This window comes from Carcharodon carcharias, chromosome 6 (assembly GCF_017639515.1).
Source record: "Carcharodon carcharias isolate sCarCar2 chromosome 6, sCarCar2.pri, whole genome shotgun sequence".
Lineage (NCBI taxonomy): Eukaryota > Metazoa > Chordata > Chondrichthyes > Lamniformes > Lamnidae > Carcharodon > Carcharodon carcharias.
The window spans coordinates 21,738,489-21,758,327 of record NC_054472.1 but is presented as its reverse complement, the minus strand read 5'-3'; positions in this window follow the sequence as shown (position 1 = coordinate 21,758,327).

Below are 19,839 nucleotides of genomic sequence, written 5' to 3'. Positions count from 1 at the left end.
TTAGAACCATCAGATATCCGTGGATGTTTGCTTCAAAATCCTTAGAAGTTTTCTTTGAGAAGCTGTTGAAATCCTTAGGGGTAATGTGATTGTAAGACAGGATCTTGGATTCTCAGGGAGCAATCTCTCGCTCTCCTCTATCCATTTCTCCTCTCTCTCTAACTCCACGGCTGGAATTTTAATGGAAAGGACCTACTCACTAGTTGGGGCCTAGCAGGGTGTCAAGAACCTGAGCATCACAGCAGATAAGCTCAACCATGGCATTAGTATCCCGTTTCCAGGTTTCCCAACCATTCATGATGACAGCACACACTTGCAAGGATTTCTATTTATGGGATTATGGCAGGATCAGAATGTTTGCATCCTGCATTGGTTCTGTATAGTTTGGAAGGGAAACAATGGAAGTGAGATTTGGGAAGACTGCCCTCCCGGTTCTCTGACTTCCCTAGAGATGATGCTGGGGGCAGTGAGTGCCTGCTACTTCCCATGGATGGGAGGAAGAGGCTAGTCTCGTAAAACAAACAGGCATAGCTAGAAGTCTTGGAAGCAGTGGGCAGTGAGAGTGTGGTTCCTAAAACCTGGATACAGTGCTGCAAGAGATTTATTGGCCTCATAAGGGCAGGAAAGCTGAATGATAAACTGCTTTTGGGTGACAAACCCACAACCTGACTTCCCCAGCATTTTTCTACATAGCAGTCCTCAGGCCTACACACCTGCAGCTCTATTCATTCCTCTCTCTCTCTCTCTGGGCATCTCCTCACATCCCTGTCTGAACAGCCAACACTCACCCTCATTTTAATCACATCTCACACCCACCCTTCAGTCACACTGCACAAATGTTGTCATTCCATCTTCTCCACATATTCCATTTCTCACACTCATAACTTTCTGATTTTTCTTCACGCACAACTCTAGGGGTTGCTCTGTGATCATAGCTATCCTGACCATTATGGAGGAGGAGATCAATAGGGTGGCAGAGTCCATGGGCATAAGTGATGGAGAGATGGGGTCTCCGACATACCTGGTAATAGAATTAGATACCACAATGCCACTTGGTAAATAACAGCCACTCCTGTCAAATTGATGTTACCACTAACTGAAATGTCAAGATCTGCACAAAGCAGTCTTTGAACCCTTTCCTCATCTCAGTTCTAATTCATGTCTTTCATCCCCCACAGGCCCTTCAAGGATGACAGAGGTTCTGGCGTAGGTGGAGGCTGTTGTGTTTTCTGCTATGATGATATGCTGAGATAACTCTAGTTTCTAAGTCTAAGCAGAAGTTTTATTCACTACTTTTTAAAATGTCTGCAGCATAAGCTTACAGCTTCTTGCTTTTAGTTTAGGTTCTCCTTGTCAGTGCCTACGCGCAGGTTTGATTAACAGTACACATAACAGAGAAGAGTCAACAGACGCACATAATTGAACACCAAAGCAACTGAACAATTGAATACTACGTATTTTCTCCCTTGTTAAACTAAAAGACCTTATTTTAAATTAAACTATCCTACATAACAAACACATGTACAGTAAGTCATTTCTTAGGGTTCAGTGTGCCCATTTTCTCAAAGTACAGAAGTAGTCTTTGAAGCATAAAGTCACTGATGACGACATTGAGATCTACGGACTTGAGGTTGCAGTTCTGTATAATCAGCTCGATTATCTAAATCGCAGTAATTCTTTGGAAAAGGAAATGTGTCCTAATAATCACTGTCCTCAAAATATCCTGTTCTGCTCGCTATCAAGAATCTCATGTTCCATTCTGTGTTGTCATCCAACTGCTTGATCTGCTTTGGTCCCAATGAGATGTGCTCTCAATTTGGTTGTTTGATGCGAACCCAAACTGTGACTTCAAATTGTGATTTCCTTGCATGTGTTCGCTTGTCGAAGTATGCTTTTGCTTTACCTTGACACTTTGCGATTTCTTCTGCCTTCCCTCTGACATTCTCAGTGGAGACCATTAAGAATAGCCAGTGGCAAGTGAAAATTACAACTTGCCTTAAGTTCAGCTGGTGTCTTTCTGGTCAGAGAGTGCAGTGTGGAACGACATATATGAAGTAGGGTATGAAAGGATTGTTCAAATGTTTTTGCCTCCAACATGCTATCTCTCAGATTGTCTTTGATCACCCTGTTGAATCATTTGATGCTGACATACTCGGTTGTGGGCTGTGTCACGATGTCAGATGGTGGTGAATTCCATAGTTTGCTAGGAACTTGTGAACTGACCGGAAACAAACTGTGGCCAATTGTCCGTAGTCTTCAGCAAACCCCATTTTATAAACAACTTGTCTAGAATGTCAATGACCAAAGTGGTGGTTATGGAATTTGTTGCAGAGATCTCCAACTATTCGCTATGTAGATGATAAACAACAGGCAAAAAACATTGATTGCTGCTTGCAATTCTCCAAAAATATCTACTTTGAGTTGTTGCCATGATTTTGTTGGCTCTGAGGTCAATTATAGAGATGTGGGACATGATTTAGCAGGTTTTTCACTGAGTGTACAAGTTACACAGGGCGGTATTCTCCACTCCCTTGGGAGGGTTGTGTGGGAGCGGGCGTGGGCAGGTGGATTGCTGATCAGCACCCCTGGTTGGGCGTGCGCCACCATTTTACGTGGGCGGGCCAATTAAGGCCAGCCCAGTGTGATGTCCGCCCAGAAGTGCTGAGCGCTCCCTGTGTGTGTGTGTGTTGGGGGGGGGTGGGGGGGGGATTCCCTGAGCCAGGAGTGCACTCTTTCGCACATGCGCTCGAAGGAGTGTACAGATCTCCCTGAGAAAAAGTGCTGCCTCAGGGAGATCGGCTCAAGTGTGAAAATGTTATTAAAGGCAGAAAAAAAAATATTCCTGACATGCCCCCTCATGTGACACTGTCACATGAGCAGGAACATGTCAATTACTTTTATTTAAAAACTTTACACATTTTAAATCCCTCATGAAATCTCATCCCACCTGTGGATGAGGTTTTATGTTTTTCTGAAGGCCGCCTGGGTACTTTGCCTGCCTGCCAACCTTAAGATTGAATGAGCAGGTCCATTAATTAGGTAAATTACTCTTTTAAAGGCCTTAAGTGGCTGCTGACATTTCGGCCAGCGCACAGCCGACTTGGCTGTGTGCCTGCCGAACTGAAAATCTAAATGACGTGGGGTGATGTTGGGACGCACGCCCGACGTCACCCCACATCATTTTATGCGCTGGCGAGCGGGCATCGCCCCCGCTCACTGACCAGGAAAAGCTGCCTATAGTTTCTAATGAACTTTCTATGTGGTGATCTATTGCTGGCCAACAGATTGCTTCACAGGATCGTTGTTTCATTGTAAGGATGTCCTTCATGAGCATGGAGCAATATACATTGCTACAGTGCTCTTGGGATAACCACTCAAGTTCCGTGTGTGATACAGTTGTCATCAGACAGTGCAAGTTCATTGCGTACCCTAGTATGAGACAAGTTCTTCCCCTATTTCACGTGGCCACTTGGTTTTTAAGTACTGCCTCACTTTCTTTAGTATGCTGTCTGTCATCGTTTCTGCCTTCAACTCCTCTTGCATAACAAGATTCGCAGCTGTGTGTGAAATCACTGCGATTATGTAGTCGCATTGCTATGGCTATGCTCTCTGCAATAGTAGCATGGCTAAGCATGTCAGCTATTCGGTTATGTGAACCTCCGAGGTACTCAACCTAAAAGTTGTGCTGATGAAGACAATCTGACCATTTGTAGATGCATAGAGGTCAATGACCAGATCCTGACATGGCTAATCATGTAGTCAGCACTTGGTGATGGGTGTGGAGTGTAAATGATTTTACCTCTTTCTTAAGATTCGAGACTGAGAATTACAATTGACACAAGATCACACTAAATCCAGCAGCTTTATTGAGGATTATACACAAAATAGCTTCAATTAAATCATACAGTTATCCCTCAGGTGGTCAATCTGAGATGACTGTAGGATGCTTAGGAGTGACCTTAGATCTTCCTGTTTGGTTGGCTGGGACTCTTGTTGATACATATCTTCTCTCTTCCTTCTTGAGTGCTGCCTTTGTGGGACTTTTCAGAGTGTACATACAGAATACATTGTGAAAGAGCTCATGCAGAATCCTCTTCTGGATGCGGATTGGTTAGTTGGGTGCATTATTGGTTGTTGGGTGGTTAATATATTCCCAAATTGTCTTTCTTTGGCTTGGCCATATAAGGACTTCTTCCTGTCCCGCTAATTACCTATCTGGCTTTGATCAGTTTGCTGCTATTAATTAATCTATTTCAATTCAAATTGTTCAATACAATTCAGCAGTATCACGGCAATTAACAATTATCAATATATTCAGCAAGTATTGCACTCATCAGGTTTCCACATAACAATGCTCTGAACTCATAGCCAGTCCATTAACACTTTCCTCACAGGAGAGTGAACTTTCTACCATAGAGGAGCAGCAAAGGGAATGTGTGTGTTCTGTGAACATTTACAGAAGTACTGTGCACTCATGGAGAGAAAGGCGAGGGGTTAATTTCTACCATGAGCACCACAATCTCTTGGGCATTTATGCTGATGTCCACCTCCATGGAAAGAGTGAAGAATCAGACACAGCAGCTCATCAAGTCCATGCTTTCCCTGATCAATGGCCTGACACTCTGTCTGCCACTTTTAAAATATGATGGCCTTCTGAAAAGCTAGATAAATTACAAATATTACATTACCATTGTCCACTCTCACTGTTAACTCCTCAAAAAATTCAGTAAGTCAAGCAAGATTTTCCCTTTTGAAATCCATGCTGACTATATATTCTTCTATATGTTCTTATATTCTCTTAGGAATTCCATTATTTTTTCCCATCACTAATGTTAAGCTAACTGGTCTTTAATTTCCTGGGCATGTTCTGTTCCCCTTCTTAAATATAGAAATTACATTAGCTGTCTGCCAGTCCTCTGAAATTAATCCAGCCACTGTAGCAAATGCAAGAACCCTCTGTGTCTGACTGGTCTCATCAATGTCAAAATGTTGTTCTTGGCAAGCATAGCATTGGCCACCTGGGAGATACACTTGTTTGCTGCAGATTGTGAAATCCTGCAGATGATCAGCAGGTCCCTGGAAGGAGTGGAAGGTGAATAAATCTGGGCTCTGGTGGTCTTGATGCCACTGCCAATGTGTGCCTACCTGGTCCTCTTGGAAAGAGATCTTGTTTCAGGAGGCTGCAGATATAAGCAATGACCTGTTGTGAAAACCTGAGTATGCTGAGATATTGTTGCTGCATCATGTTCGATCTTCTGTCTACATATCCGGTGCTGAGGGTTTCGCCTCGTTTGAGCTGTAGCTCTATAGCCATTCCCTCTGTCTTTTGAAGTGGCATGTGGCTGCAGAGAAGGCAACTGCTGGCTTTGTTGTTGCTCCTGCTGCTGCCGCTGGTGTTAGTGTTGCTGCTGCTCTTGTCCTTATCAGAGATCCATAGTATTAATAGCTGCATAAACTGCTCCATAAAATGCAGATAAAAGTGTGAAAAATGCAAGGTAGGAGAAATTACTTCTAAGAAGTTCAAAATTAACTGTAAAGCAGCGAAAGCACAGTTTCAGAATAAGTACGGTGAGCACAAGCACATAGGCAGGGAAGCGGCTACACAGTTTCACTCTTTGAAGGCTTTCCAGACTTTCAGTTTCATTGATAAATGATTCCTTGCTTTGTTCTCACCTTATTGATCCTAGGATTTTCACAAGACTCAGGAAACCCACAAGCAGGCAGAGTGCTGAGTTAAAGGCACAATTAAATGGTTATTTATGAATTGAACTTACAGACCCAACAGCTCCCTGAGGGTTTGCTGCATGCCTACAAATGCCAAAAGTGGGAGCCATGTTGTTAGGTTTCTGGCATGCCAGCATTTTTTACTGCTTTAAACCTCCTGCCTACTAATGAACCAACCACCTCACACCTCACAACCACTTCCGTCTGTTCAAATTCTGCCCCAAATACTCTGACTGTTTTTCTCCCTGAAAATCTCTCTCTCAATCCCAGCTTTGTTCAAACTGTTGAGCCAAAAAGAGTTGAGGTCCATTGCTGCATGGTTTAAAGGTTGGCGCACTCCCAGTACATACCAGAAACTGGAAAATCATTCAAAATTAGGCCTCAGGCTTCAATCCAATATTATTAATGAGTTGCAGGTCCTGTTAATGCACTTTCAGAGACAATGTGCTGGTTTGGGATTCTCTAGTTTGAGTCAGTTGCCTCATTGCCATTGGTCCGCTGTGTTAGGTGTTAGGCCCCTGATTTGCAATGAAAGAACCCTAGTGCATGACTCAGGTAAAGCTTTCTTCATACTTATGAATATACGGACTAGGAGCAAGAATAGTCCACTTGGCCCTTCAAGTCTGCTCCACCATTCAATAAGATCTTGGCTGATCTGATTGTAACCACCTGCCTACCCCTGATAACCATTCACCCCACTGTTAATCAAGAATCTACCTAGCTCTGCCTTAAAAATATTCAAAGACCCTGCTTCGACCACATTTTGAGGAAGAGAGTTCCATAGACTCTCAACCCTAAGAAAAATTTCTCCTCATCTCTCTTAAATGAGCAACCACTTATTTTTAAACTGTGACCCCTGGTTCTAGATTCTCCCACAAGAGGAAACATCCTCCCCACACCCACTCTGTCAAGACCACTTAGGATCTTAAAGGTTTCAATCAAGTCACCTCTTACTCTTCTAAATTTCAGTGGACACAAGCCTAACCTGTCCAACCTTTCCTCATAAGACAACCCGCCCATTCCTGGTAATAGTCTAGTAAACCTTCTCTGAACTGCTTCGAACATTTATATCTTTCCTTAAATAAAGAGACCATTAATGTGCACAGTACTCCAGATGTGGTCCCACCAGTGCCCTGTACAACTGAAGCATAACCTCCCTACCTTTGCATTCAATTCCCCTCACAATAAAGGACGACATTCTATTAGCTTTCCTAATTACTTGCTGTACCTGCATACTAGCCTTTTGTAACACATGCACTCGGACACACAGATCCCTCTGAATCTCAGAGCTCTGTAACCTCTCAAAATTTAGATAACATGCTTCTTTTTTGCTCTTCCTGCCAAAATGGACAATTTCACATTTGTCCACATTATACTCCATTTGCCAGGTCTTTGCTCACTCACAACCTATCTGTGTCACTTTGTAGCTTCCTTACATTCTCTTCACAACTTATTTTCCTGTTGTCTGCAAATTTAGCAACCATACCACCTGTCCCTTCATCCAAGGCTTACAATCCTCCTGAACACATCAAAGATCGGTTGCAGGACACTGCAACCATTACTGTTCCATTTTCAGATCAATTAAGAGCCATCAAAGTGTTAGCTATGGCTCAGTTGGTAGCCGCCTTGCCTCTGGGTCAGAAGATTATGGGTTTACGTCCCACTCCAGGACTTGAGCACAAAAGTCAAGGCTGACACTCAAGTGCTGTACTGAGGGAGTTCACATCCTGTCCCTGTTGCTAATCCTCCATCACTGGAGGACTTGGAGCATGGATCCTGGTAGAAGCCTGTGTTTAACATGGGGACCTTGGGGCATCATCATTGTCCACATGACCTTGACTGGTTGGTGCTCAACTGACAGAATACTGCACCATGTGAGGTGATGCATTTTGGATGCGATGTCTGCCCTGTCACATAAAAAATTCCCATGATACTATTTTGAAGAAGAACAGAGGAGTTATCCCCAGTGTCCTAGTCAATATTTATCCCTCAAACAACAAGAGTAGATCAGGATATTGCAGAGGAAACAGTCACTTCAGAGTGCTGAAAAGGAAGAGGAAGATGTATTTGGCAAAAGCGTCACGCTGGGTGTGGCAGAAATGCAAAGGATGATCCATTGAATGTAGAGATTTTTTTGAGGTGGAAGCTATGGACAAGGAAACTTTATTGTGGTAAAAGCAAAATACTACGGATTGCTGGAAATCTGAAATAAAAATAGACAATGCTGGAAAAACTCAGCAGGTCTGACAGCATCTGCGGAGAGAGAAACAGAGTTCAAGTTTCGAGCCTGAATGACCCTTCTTTAGAACTCTAAAGAAGGGTCATACTAACTTTATCGTGGTTCTGGGAGGGAGGGTAAGGGGTGAGAGAAGATGTATGGAAATAGAATGCATGTGATCAGGGTTCCTGTCAACCATGGTAGGGTAATTCTTATTTGAGGAAAAAAGAAGACATGTTGAAAGCACTGGCTTGGAAAGTGGCATCGGCTAACAGATATGATGGAGAAAATGGGAGAATAGAGTCTTTACAGGAAGTAGAAAGGAAGGAAATGTAGTCAAGTTAGCTGTGGGAATCATTGGGCTTACAGAGGATTTTGGTCGATAGCCTATCTCTAGAAAAAGAGACAGAGAAGTTGAAGAGGAGTTGGACATGCATCATGCAAGGGTGAGGGAAAAGTAGAAATTGGAAGCAAAATTGATGGTGCAAAGTAATTGACCCATTTAATGAAGAAATTAAGGTGTTTGTTAAATTAATGAAAGTTGAAAAAATAAAATACTCTATGCAGTATCTGAACCAGTGCCACAAGGCTCATGAAAAATGCCAAATAGAAACACAGGAATTCATAAGGACCATGAATGCCTTACTGTTGGAAAACAGTCAAAACCTGTGACAGAAATTAAATGGTAAAAAATAAAATGACCCTCAAAGATTCACATAAAGACAGCTAAAAAAAGATTGTTGAGACTTATTTTAAAAATTGTTTTTGTGATAGACAATGGACAATGTCAGCCTGTTTCAATGAGCCACAGAGACGAAATCCAGGTCTTAAAAAAGCCAACACAGAGACACACAAAAACAGAAACATAGATCAGCCAATCTTTAGGATTCAAAGGGTTGAATTTACCACCAACACCCCTTAACGGTTGAGACAGAAGACACCCTAAAGAAATTATACTGGGTTGTAAATATAATTTTTTTCAAACCAATATTTGTTCAAATATCCATTTACTAATTAAAGTATTTACATCGTATGTAAATTTACAGTATAATAGTCATGTTATAATCCTCTTTGCCTATAGCTAACACTCATTATTAATGGAATACAATGTTTAATATTTACTTCTCTTAGAATAGTCACTACTTAAATAAGTGGTGATTGCCGAGCCGAAGATTCAGGCCTATATATCGTATTGATTACTATAATGTAATCTATAATTGATATTTATAATAAATATTTATAACCAAGTATAAAAGAGTTGTCACATCCTTATATCCCCATGAGCCCATATATAGATAACAAAATCCTAGAATGCTTAAGTTAGGATTCTAAATGCTGGTAAACCTAAAAACCGTTGTTTCTGCTACAATATACTTGTAGATATATTCTACCCTGAGATAATTTTGCTAGTTTGAAAACTCCTAGGAGAGAGGACATTTCATTTCAGGACCCAGTCTATAGCTGATAAAACCGACTAAGTTCCTTTAATGATCTGAAATTTCTCCGAGTTGAGGTTTTAAGCTAACAAATTTGACTGAGTAGGTTTACCTTGGCGGGGGTGGTCGGAGGGGGTGGGGGTGGTAAAGATAGTAGAATCATTAATAATGGAATTTTCCTGTTTGGGACAAGAGCAGAAAATGACACCAATATAGCCATCAAAATACCAGAAAAAAGAGAATCAGGGAAGGACGGAAACACTGAATTTTCCACGTATATTCCACAAAAAGATGGGCATAGTCAGGACTCATATGGGTTCCTAATGGCAATACCGTGGGATTGTTTATTATTATTGATTATTTAGAGGAAATAAGTGGAGGCAAAGGAGAAGTTGTTCAAGGTAAGAACAAGTTCAGCTAGGCAGAGGAGGGTCATGGTGGATGGGGACTGGATAGTCCTCCATTTAAGGAAGAAGTGAAGAGCTCTCAGACCGTCCTGGTGAGGGATGGAGGTGTAAAGGGTTTGATCATCCCTGGTGCAAAGAGACAGTTAGGGCCACGAGACTGGAAACTGTTACAGGGTATTGGAAGAGCCGTGAATATAGATGGGGAGAGACTGGGAGAAGGAGGGTCTGCAGGACTTTGCTTTTGTGGAGGTATTGAAATCTGATTACTTTGTCAACCCTGGGAAGCTCCCATAAAACTCTTAGCATCCAGAGGCCCTGACTTGAAAATGTATGTTCAATAAGAAAAGTGAAAGTATTAATGCTGGAACTGAAGGCTGGAAACCCTTTCAAAGATTAAGAGAAATGTAACTATAAAGATTTAGGGATGAAGTTTTAGTTCCAGAATGGTGAGGCGGTGGTGTAGTGGTAATGTTGCTGGACTCGTGATCTGGAGGCCCAGACTAATGGTCTGGGGACATGTGTTCAGGTCCCACATCGGCAGCTTGTGAAATTCAAATTCAGTTAATAAAAAAACCTGGAAATAATTTTTAATAAGATAGTGTTGGTAATAGTGACCATGAAACCATTGTCCTAAAAACCCATCTGGTTCAGTAATGTTCTTTAGGGAAGCAAATCTGGTCTGGCCAACATATGACTCCAGACCCACGCCAATGTGGTTGACTCTTAACTGCCCTCTGAAATGGCCTAGCAAACCGCTCACTTATATCAAAACCCCTACAAAGTCTACGGAAAGGAATGAAACCAGACAAACCACCCAGCATCGATCTCAGGGCCGGAAATGACCACGCAAACCCAACACCATTGAACCTGCAAAATCCTTCTTACTAACATCTGGGGGCTTGTGCAAAAATTGGGACCCGTTCCATCGACGTGTCAAGCAGAAGTCTGAGAGTCATACTCATGGAATCATGCCCTACAGACAATATCCCAGATACCATCATCACCATCCCTGGGTATGTCCTGTCCCATTGACAAAGACAGACCGGCCCACGGTGGCGGCACAATTGTACACAGTTGGGTGTTGCCCTGGGAGTTCACTACATCAGCCCTGGACCCCATGAAGTCTCATGGCATCAGGTTAAACATGGACAAAGAAACCTCCTGCACCGACTGCTCCCCCTCCCATAGTGCCAAGTCATAGCTGCTAGACTAGGCCTGTGGCAGGTGGTGAAGGAACAAACAAGAGGGAAAAACATACTTGACCTCGTCCTCACCAATCTACCTGTCGCAGATGCATCTGTCCATGATATTATTGGTAGGAGTGACCACTGCTAGTCCTGGCGGAGATTAAGTCCTGACTCCACATTGAGGATACTCTCCATCGTGTTGTATGGCACTACCACCATGCTAAATGGGATAGATTTTGAACAGATCTAGCATCCATGAAGTGCTGTGGGCCATCAGCAGCAGCAAAATTGTATACAACCACAATCTGTAACCTCATGGCCCAGCATATCCTCCACTCTACCATTACCACCAAGCTGGGGAATCATCCCTGGCTCAATGAAGAGTGCAGGAGGCAATGCCAGAAACAGCACTAGGCATACCTAAAAATAAGGTGTCAACCTGGTGAAGCTACAACACAAGATTACTTGCATGCCAAGCAGTGAAAGTAGCATGCAATAGACAGATCTAAGCAATTCCACAACCAATGGATCAGATCTAAGCTCTGCACACCATCCTGACTTGGAACTATGTCACTGTTCCTTCACTGTTGCTGGATCAAAATCCAGGAACTCCCTCCCTAACAGCATTGTGGGTGTACCTACACTACATGGACTGCAGCGGTTTAAGAAGGCAGCTCACCACCACCTTCTTTAGGATAAATAGGGATGGTCAATAAATGCTGGCCTAGCCAGCGATGCCCTCATCCTGTGAAAGAATTAAACAAAACAGAGGCGGGCAGGTGCAGAATTTCTTGCCACTGGCCAGTGCCTGAGTTCCCTGGCTCCATCTCAATCCGGGACCATTTTCCTGAAGGAGGGATGGGAGTGGTGTGGTGGCAGTGTTAATTGAGGCACTTAAAGACCTATGAAGACCTGTTGTGGAAGGATGACTGGATTTTCCAGTCTCTACACGTTCCAGCAGGCAGTGGGAGACCATGCAGCTGCCTGAAGGTGGCTTCCTGACAGAAGCCTTCCTTGCCTTCAGCCATTTCTTGATATCATGTGGAGTGAATCAAATTGGCTGAAGACTGGCATCTGTGATGCTGTGGACCTCAGAAGGAGGCCGAGATGAGTCATCCACTTCTGGCTGAAGATTATTGCAAATGCTTCAGCCTTGTCTTTTGTACTGATCTGCTGGGCACTCCCATCATTGAGGATGGGAATATTTGTGGAGCCTCCTCCTCTGTTATTGTTTGATTGTCCACCATCATTCACAACTGGATGTGGCAGGACTGCAGAGCTTTGATATGATCCATTGGTTGAGGATTGCTTAGTTCTGTTTGTTGCATGCTACTTTCGCTGCTTGGCATGCAAGTAATCTTGTGTTGTAGCTTCACCAGGTTGACACTTTATTTTTAGGTATGCCTGGTGCTGCTCCTGGCATGCCCTTCTGCACTCTTCATTGAGCCAGGGTTGATTCCCCAGCTTTGTGGTAATGGTAGAGTGGGGAATATGCTGGACCATGAGGTTACAGATTGTAGTTGTATACAATTCTGCTGCTGCTGATGGCCCTCAGCGCCTCATGGATGCTAGATCTTTTCGAAATCTATCTCGTTTAGTATAGTGGTAGTGCCACACAACACGATGGAGGATATCCTCAATGTGAAGACGGGATTTTGTCTCCACCAAGACTGTGCAGTGGTCACTCCTACCAATAATATCATGGACAGATGCATCTGCAACAGGTAAACTGGTGAGGATGAGGTATGTTTTTTCCCTCTTGTTTGTTCTCTCACCACCTGCCACAGGCCCAGTCTAGCAGCTATGACTTGGCAGTATGGTGCTATGAAGTCACTCTTGATGATGGATATTAAAGTCCCCCACCCAGACTACATCTGTGCCCTTACCACTCTCAGTTCTTCATCCAATTGGTGTTCAACATGGGGGAATACTGATTCATCAGCTGAGGTGGGGGGTTGGGAGGGGGAGCAGTCGGTGCAGGAGGTTTCTTTGCCCATGTTTGACCTGAGGTCATGAGACTTCATGGGGTCCAGAGTTCCAAATCAGGATGCTGCAAAGGCTACAGGCTCTGACAACATTCCAGCACTAGTATTGAAGACTTGTGCTCCAGAACTAGCTGTGCCCCTAGCCAAGCTGTTCCAGTACAGCTAAAACACTGGCATCTACCCAGCTGGCATCACAAAAAGCAGGATAAATCTAACCCAGCCAAATACTGTTCCATCAGTCTACTATCATCAGCAAAGTGATGGAAAGTGTTGTCAGCAGTGCTATCAAGCAGCATTCACTCAGCAATAACCTGTTCACTGACGCTCAGTTTGTGTTCAGCCAGGGCTACTCATTTCCTAACCTCATTACAGCCTTAGTACAAAAATGGAAAAAAGAGCTGAACTCAAAAGGTGAGATGGGAGTGACTGCCCTTGACGTCAAGGCAGCATTTGACCAAGTGTGGCATCAACGAGTCCTAGCAAAACTGGAGTCAATGGAATTGGGGAAAACTCTTGGCTGGTTGGAGTCATACCTAGCACAGCCCCAGGACATCACTGCAGGAATTCCCCAAGGTAGTATACTAGGCCCAACCATCTTCAACTGCTTCATCAATGACCACCTAGAAGGACAAGCGCAGCAGATGAATGGGAACACTACCACCTGCAAGTTCCCCTCCAAGTTACACACCATCCTGACTTGGAACTGTGTCGCCATTCCTTCACTGCATCAAAACCCTAGAACACCCTCCCTAACTGCACTGTGGGGGTACCTACACCACATGAACTGCAGCGGTTTAAGAAGGCAGCTCACCACCATCTTCTCAAGGGCAATTAGGGATGGGCAATAAATGCTGGCCTAGCCGGCGATGCCCTCATCCTGTGAAATAATAAAAAGAACAGAGGCGGTCAGGTGCAGTATTTCATGCCTCTAGCCAGTGTCCAAGTTCCCCAGCTGCATTCCACTTTGGGGCCATTTTCCCAAAGGAAGGATGGGAGGGATGTGCTGGCAGTTCTACTGGAGGTGCTTAAAGACCTATGAAGGCCTATTGTGGGAAGGTGACTGGATACTCCAGTCTCTACAGGTCTCTGCAGGCAGTTGCCTGGAGTCTGCCTCCTGACAGAAACCCTCCTTGCCGATTTGGGCTCAGATGAAGCTGCAGGCCACCTTGGTGGCCTGGCTACATAGGTCTTTTCTAATTGCAAATTTAAAAAATTTGGAGAGACGATGCCTCCATCTTGGGGAGCCCTCTCCCTCACTTATGTGCCATGGTATCCTGCTGCTGCATTTGAGCTGGAAAGCCTCCTATTGGCCCGCTAGTTTTGAGAACTTAAGGACTGCGAGCTTGCCTTCTGTCTACTAATTGGCCAATTGGAGAAAATTGCAGGTGAGTGACTGTTCCCCAAACAGTGTGGGCATCTGACTCCCATTTGAGCCTGACGGCTGGGTCCTGAAGCTCACAGGGAAAATCCTGGCCTTACTATTCAACTTGCATGTAATGAGGATAAACAGAGTGGAAATCCAAAAGAAATTAATTTTGACATGCAATATTGACAAAAATATGTCAACATGTTCGCTACTTTCATCTTGCCTAATCCATTCTGTGGAGCTCTGGCTAAAGGCAGGATAGTGCCTAGAAGCTGCTCGGGGCTCCTGCAGATATTTTAACAACAGTGGCATTTAAGCAACATTAACATTTCTTTAAGCTGGCCAGCTGCTACTTCCTGGGAAGCATGAATGGTAACAACTGTGAGATGAAGAGAGTGTCTGAAAATCTGTGAATTCAGAGACCAAGATACTCAGTGAGTCAACTTTCTGGAACATTTGTGCTCAGATGGTTGGCATATTTGTACGTATCTGTTGTCGGATATTACCCAACTGGATGAAGGCCATCTGGATTGCATTATGAGGTTTCTTTTTGGCGTAACCCAATACAATACCCTCCTTCTGTTGCCACGGCTTATCGTAGACAGGTGTCTTGCTATGGAAGGAAGTTGGTGGTTGGACTTGGAGACTGATCTGATCCACATCCAAAACCACAATGGTCTCAAAGCCTCCCTTACAAAGCATTAAGTTGCTTTTTCTCTTTCATGCTGTCTTCATTTTTTATTTCAGACGTACACCATTCTCGTTTTTTAAGATTTTGGTTCCCCACACTGGTAGTTCCTGTAAGTCTCTTGTGGTTGTGATACTCAAAAGGTCAGTCACCATCTGTATGGATTTCAAAAGGCAACTACGGCATAAGTTCATAAACAGAACATGTACCTTAACCCGTGCCTTTTACACTCTTATATTGAGTTGGTATTGTCCAGGACCAACAATTATCCTTGATTATGATCAGTTGTTTATTGGAAAACATGTAGTACACACACATCTCTTGTTAGTTCATAATATGGCAAATATGTTGGAGAAGTTTGTAAATAAAATCAGTACTGTAGTTTAGCATCTATAAATAAAATGATTTATGAAAATAAATATAAATGAAACAGCAAACAGCATAAGACTTATACAATTGGAATCATCCCTTTTTAGAAAGCTGCTTTTTTACAGTTTTTTGGAATGGAACTATTGCTTTGGATCAATTAGGTAAGCCTTCTTATATTCCTTGTTACACATTTCATGGGAAAAATTCTTGGGCCCTGCCAAGATCAGAAATGGAGGTGGATGGGACCCAAAAATACTGGTGCCGGCTGACATGCCTGTTTCCCAACCCCGTTCCCAGCACCAGCCATTTTTACTGAGGTGGATTTAGTGCCCAGTAGGACTACTCACCCCACAAGGCTCATTAAGAGCTTTGATAAGGGACTTTTCAGTCAACATCCAGTTTTCCAGTACAGCGGGGAACAGTTTAACTGCCTGGAAGCAGACACCCAGTGCTAGGGTGCCAGTGCCCCAGGCAGGCCTATAGGCCCTCCCCACCTGCCTGAAGACACTAGTGGGAGTAGCCTATTGGCCCCCAAACAGTAGCTATACTGTAGGACAGAGAATAAATCAGGAGATAATGAGGGCATATTAAAAAGGCAGTACATTAATTTTCATATAGATTGGGAAAGTCAAACTGAAAGAGGTAGCCACGAGCAAGAATTCATAGAGTGTATTCGGGACAGTTTCCTAGAACAATATGTTGTGGATCTAGCCAGGGATCAGGCTACTTTGGATCTGGAAACGTGTAATGAGGCAGGGCTAGTAAATGATCTCAGAGTGAATGATCCCCTAAGAAACAGTGACCATAGCATGGTAGAATTTAGCGTTCAGTTTGAGAGTGAGTAACTTGGGTTGGAAACAACTGTGCTAAATTAAATAAGGGTAGTTACAAAGGAATGGGGTCAGAGTTGGTTGGAGTGGACTGGGAAAGGAGTTTAGCATAAAAGACAGTTGATGAACAATGGCAGACATTTAAGAAAATAGTTCATGACTCACAACAAAGATATATCCCAGTGAAAAAGAAGGATTCTAGAAAGGGGATAAACCAACCATGGTCAACTAAGGAAGTTAAGGATAGTATCAAATTGAAAGAAAAAATATACAATGTGGCAAAGATTAGTGGTAAGCCAGAGGATTGGGAAAGTTTTAAAAACCAACAAAAGATGACAAAAAAAATAAAGTGGGAGAAAATAAATTTTGAGGGTAAACTAGCAAGTAATATAAAAACGGACAGTAAGAGCTTCTTTAAATATATAAAAAGGAAGAGAAAGGCCAAAATGAACACAAGCCCCTTAGAGAATGAAGCTGGAGAAACAATAATGGGGAGCCAGGAAATGGCAGAGGAATTGAATAAATACTTTGCTTCAGTCTTAATGGTAGAAGACACTAATAGCATTCCAAAAATACTAAATAACCATGGGGCAAAAAGTGGGGGAGGAAATAAAGACAATAACTATAACTAGAGAAAAAGTACTAGGGAAACTAATGGGGCTAAAGGCCGATAAGTCTCCTGGACCTGATGGATTGCATCCTAGGAAGGAAGTAGCTACAGAGATGGTGGATGCACTGGTAGTAATCTTCCAAGAACCCTTAGATTCTGGAATAGTCCCAGAAGATTGGAAAACTACCAACATAACACCCTATTCAAAAAGGGAGGGAGACAAAAAAAACCAGGTATCTAGGGGCCAGTTAGCTTATCTGTCATTGGGAAAATGTTAGAGTCTGTTATAAAGGATGCAATAACAGACCATTTAGAAATACATAATATACTCAAGCAGAGTCAACTTGGCTTCATGAAGGTGAAATCATGCCTGATAAATTTATTAGAATTCTTTGAGGAGGGAACAAGCAAGATAGATAAAGGGGAATCAGTAGATATAATATGTTTGGATTTCCAAAAGGCATTCAATAAGGTACCACACATAAGGCTCCTTAATAAGATAAGAGCCTATGGTGTTGGGGGTAGTATATTAGCATGGATAGAAGATTGGCTAACTAATAGAAGACAGAGAGTTGGGATAAGGGATAAGGCATTTTCAGGATGGCAACCTATAACTAGTGGAGTGCCACAGGGATCAGTGCTGGGGCCACAACTATTTACGATATATATTAATGGCATGGATGAGGGAAGTGAATGTATTATCGCCAAGTTTGCAAATGACACAAAAATAGATGGGAAGGCTATAGATGGAAATAGATGAGGATGACACAAAGGGCAGAATTTTGCCCTTGATGGCGAACGGGTCTCACTGGCTCGGCGGCAGGCGGGCAGCCGATCGCCGCCACCGAAACGGGCCCCGCCACTGTTTTGAGTGGGCGGGCCAATTAAGGCCCACCCAGCGGGCCACCCAACGGGAAGTGCCATACGCTTCCTGTGCAGGGGGTGGGGGGAGGGATTCCCCAATTGTCAAAGTGCGCACTGCTCCCTGAGACTAAATGCTGTCTCAGGGAGAGCGCTGAAAGTTTTATAAACTTAAATAATAGAAAAATAAAAAAATTATTAATATGTCCCCTTCATGTGACAATTACACACGAGATGGAACATGTTAATAAATATCACATAAAGATTATTAAATTTTTTTAAAACAGACATGAAACCTCATCCTGCCAGTGGATGAGGTTTCATATTTTTTCAGAAGCCCGCTGGGGCTCCTGGCTGACCCGCCAACCTTAAGGTTGGATGGGCAGGGCCTTTAATTGACTCAATTATCCTGTCAATGGCCTCAATTGGCTGACTTTGCTGTGCCCCCGCCTTCCTGAATATTTAAATGGAGCAGGATGACGTCGGGGGGAACCCCCAACATCATCCTGCATCATTTTTGCGTTGGTGAGGGGGCCCCGCCCCCAACTTGCCAACGGAAAAATTCTGGCCAAAGGGTCAACAGAGGGATATAGACAGGTTAAGTGAATGGGCAAAAACTTGGCAGGTGGAATATAATGTGGGAAAATGTGAGGTTATGCACTTTGGCAGGAAGAATAGAGGAGCTGAATATTTAAATGGAGAAAGACTGCAGAAAGCTGCAGCACAGAGGGATTTGGGGGTCCTCGTGCATGAATCCCAAAAAGCTAGCATACAAGTTCAGGTAATTAGGAAGGCAAATGGAATATTGGCCTTTACTTCAAAGGGAATGGAGTTTAAAAATAGAGAAGTCTTGCTAAAACTATCAAGGCACTAGTTAGACCATACCTGGAATACTGTGAACAGTTTTGGTCTCCTTATCTAAGGAAAGATATACTGGCACTGGAGGCAGTCCAGAGAAGGTTCACGGGATTGATCCCGGGGATGGAGGAATTTTCTTATGATGAGAGGTTGAGTAGGTTGGGCCTGTACTCATTGGAGTTTAGAAGAATGGGAGGCGACCTCATTGAAACATATAAGATTCTCAGGGGGCTTGACAGGGTAGATGCTGAGAGGTGGTTTCCCCTTGTGGGAGAGTCTAGGACCAGAGGGCATAATCTCAGAGTAAGAGGTCACCCATTTAAGACAGAGATGAGGAGGAATTTCTTCTCTGAGGGTAGTGAATCTGTGGAATTCTTTACCACAAAGGGCTGTAGAGGCTGGGTCGCTAAGTATATTCAAGGCTGATATAGACAGATTTTTAATCTGTAAGGGAATCAAGGGTTATGGGGAAAAGGCAGGAAAGTGGAGTTGAGGATTATCAGATCAGCCATGATCTCATTGAATGGTGGAGCAAACTCGATGGGCTGAATGGCCTACTTCTGCTCCTACGTCTTATGGTCGGAGATGCAATCAAAGGCCTCCCTGTAATTGGATTCCCCATCTGCCCCCAGTGGGGCCTAGCTGTTTTTTTTAATTTTTATTTTATGGAAAAACATACTTTATTCATAAGAAAGAACATTACAAAACCTTTCTAAATCGTCATCACAAAAAGTGCAATCAGATTCAACTTTTACACATGGAACACGAGGTGCTTCAAAACAATCAATGAATATTACAGTCATTTCAATATGGTCATTACAGACAGTCAGACAGTGCAATGGTATTGGAGTTATCGACATGTTGCACTCTGAGGTGCTTCAATACGATTATGATACATTTAGGCCAGGATTTTCCCGTTGGCGATTTGGGGGCGGGGCCTGCTCGCCGACGAGAAAATGATGCGAGATGACGTCGGGAGAAATCCCAGACGTCATCCCGGTCCATTTAAATTTTCCGGAAGGCAGGCAGACAGCGAAATCAGCTGTCTGCCCGCTGACCTGTCAATGGCCAACTGAGGCCATTGACAGGATAATTAAAGTAATTAAAGGCCCTGTCTGTCCAACTATAAGGCTGGCGGGCAGGCCAGGAGCCCCAGCGGGCTTCTGATAATACATGAAACCTCATCCACTGGCGGGATGAGGTTTCATGTTCCTTTTTAAAAACTTTAATAAATGTAATGTTATGTTTATTAACATGTCCCATCTCGTGTGACTTTGTCACATGAGGGGGACATGATAAC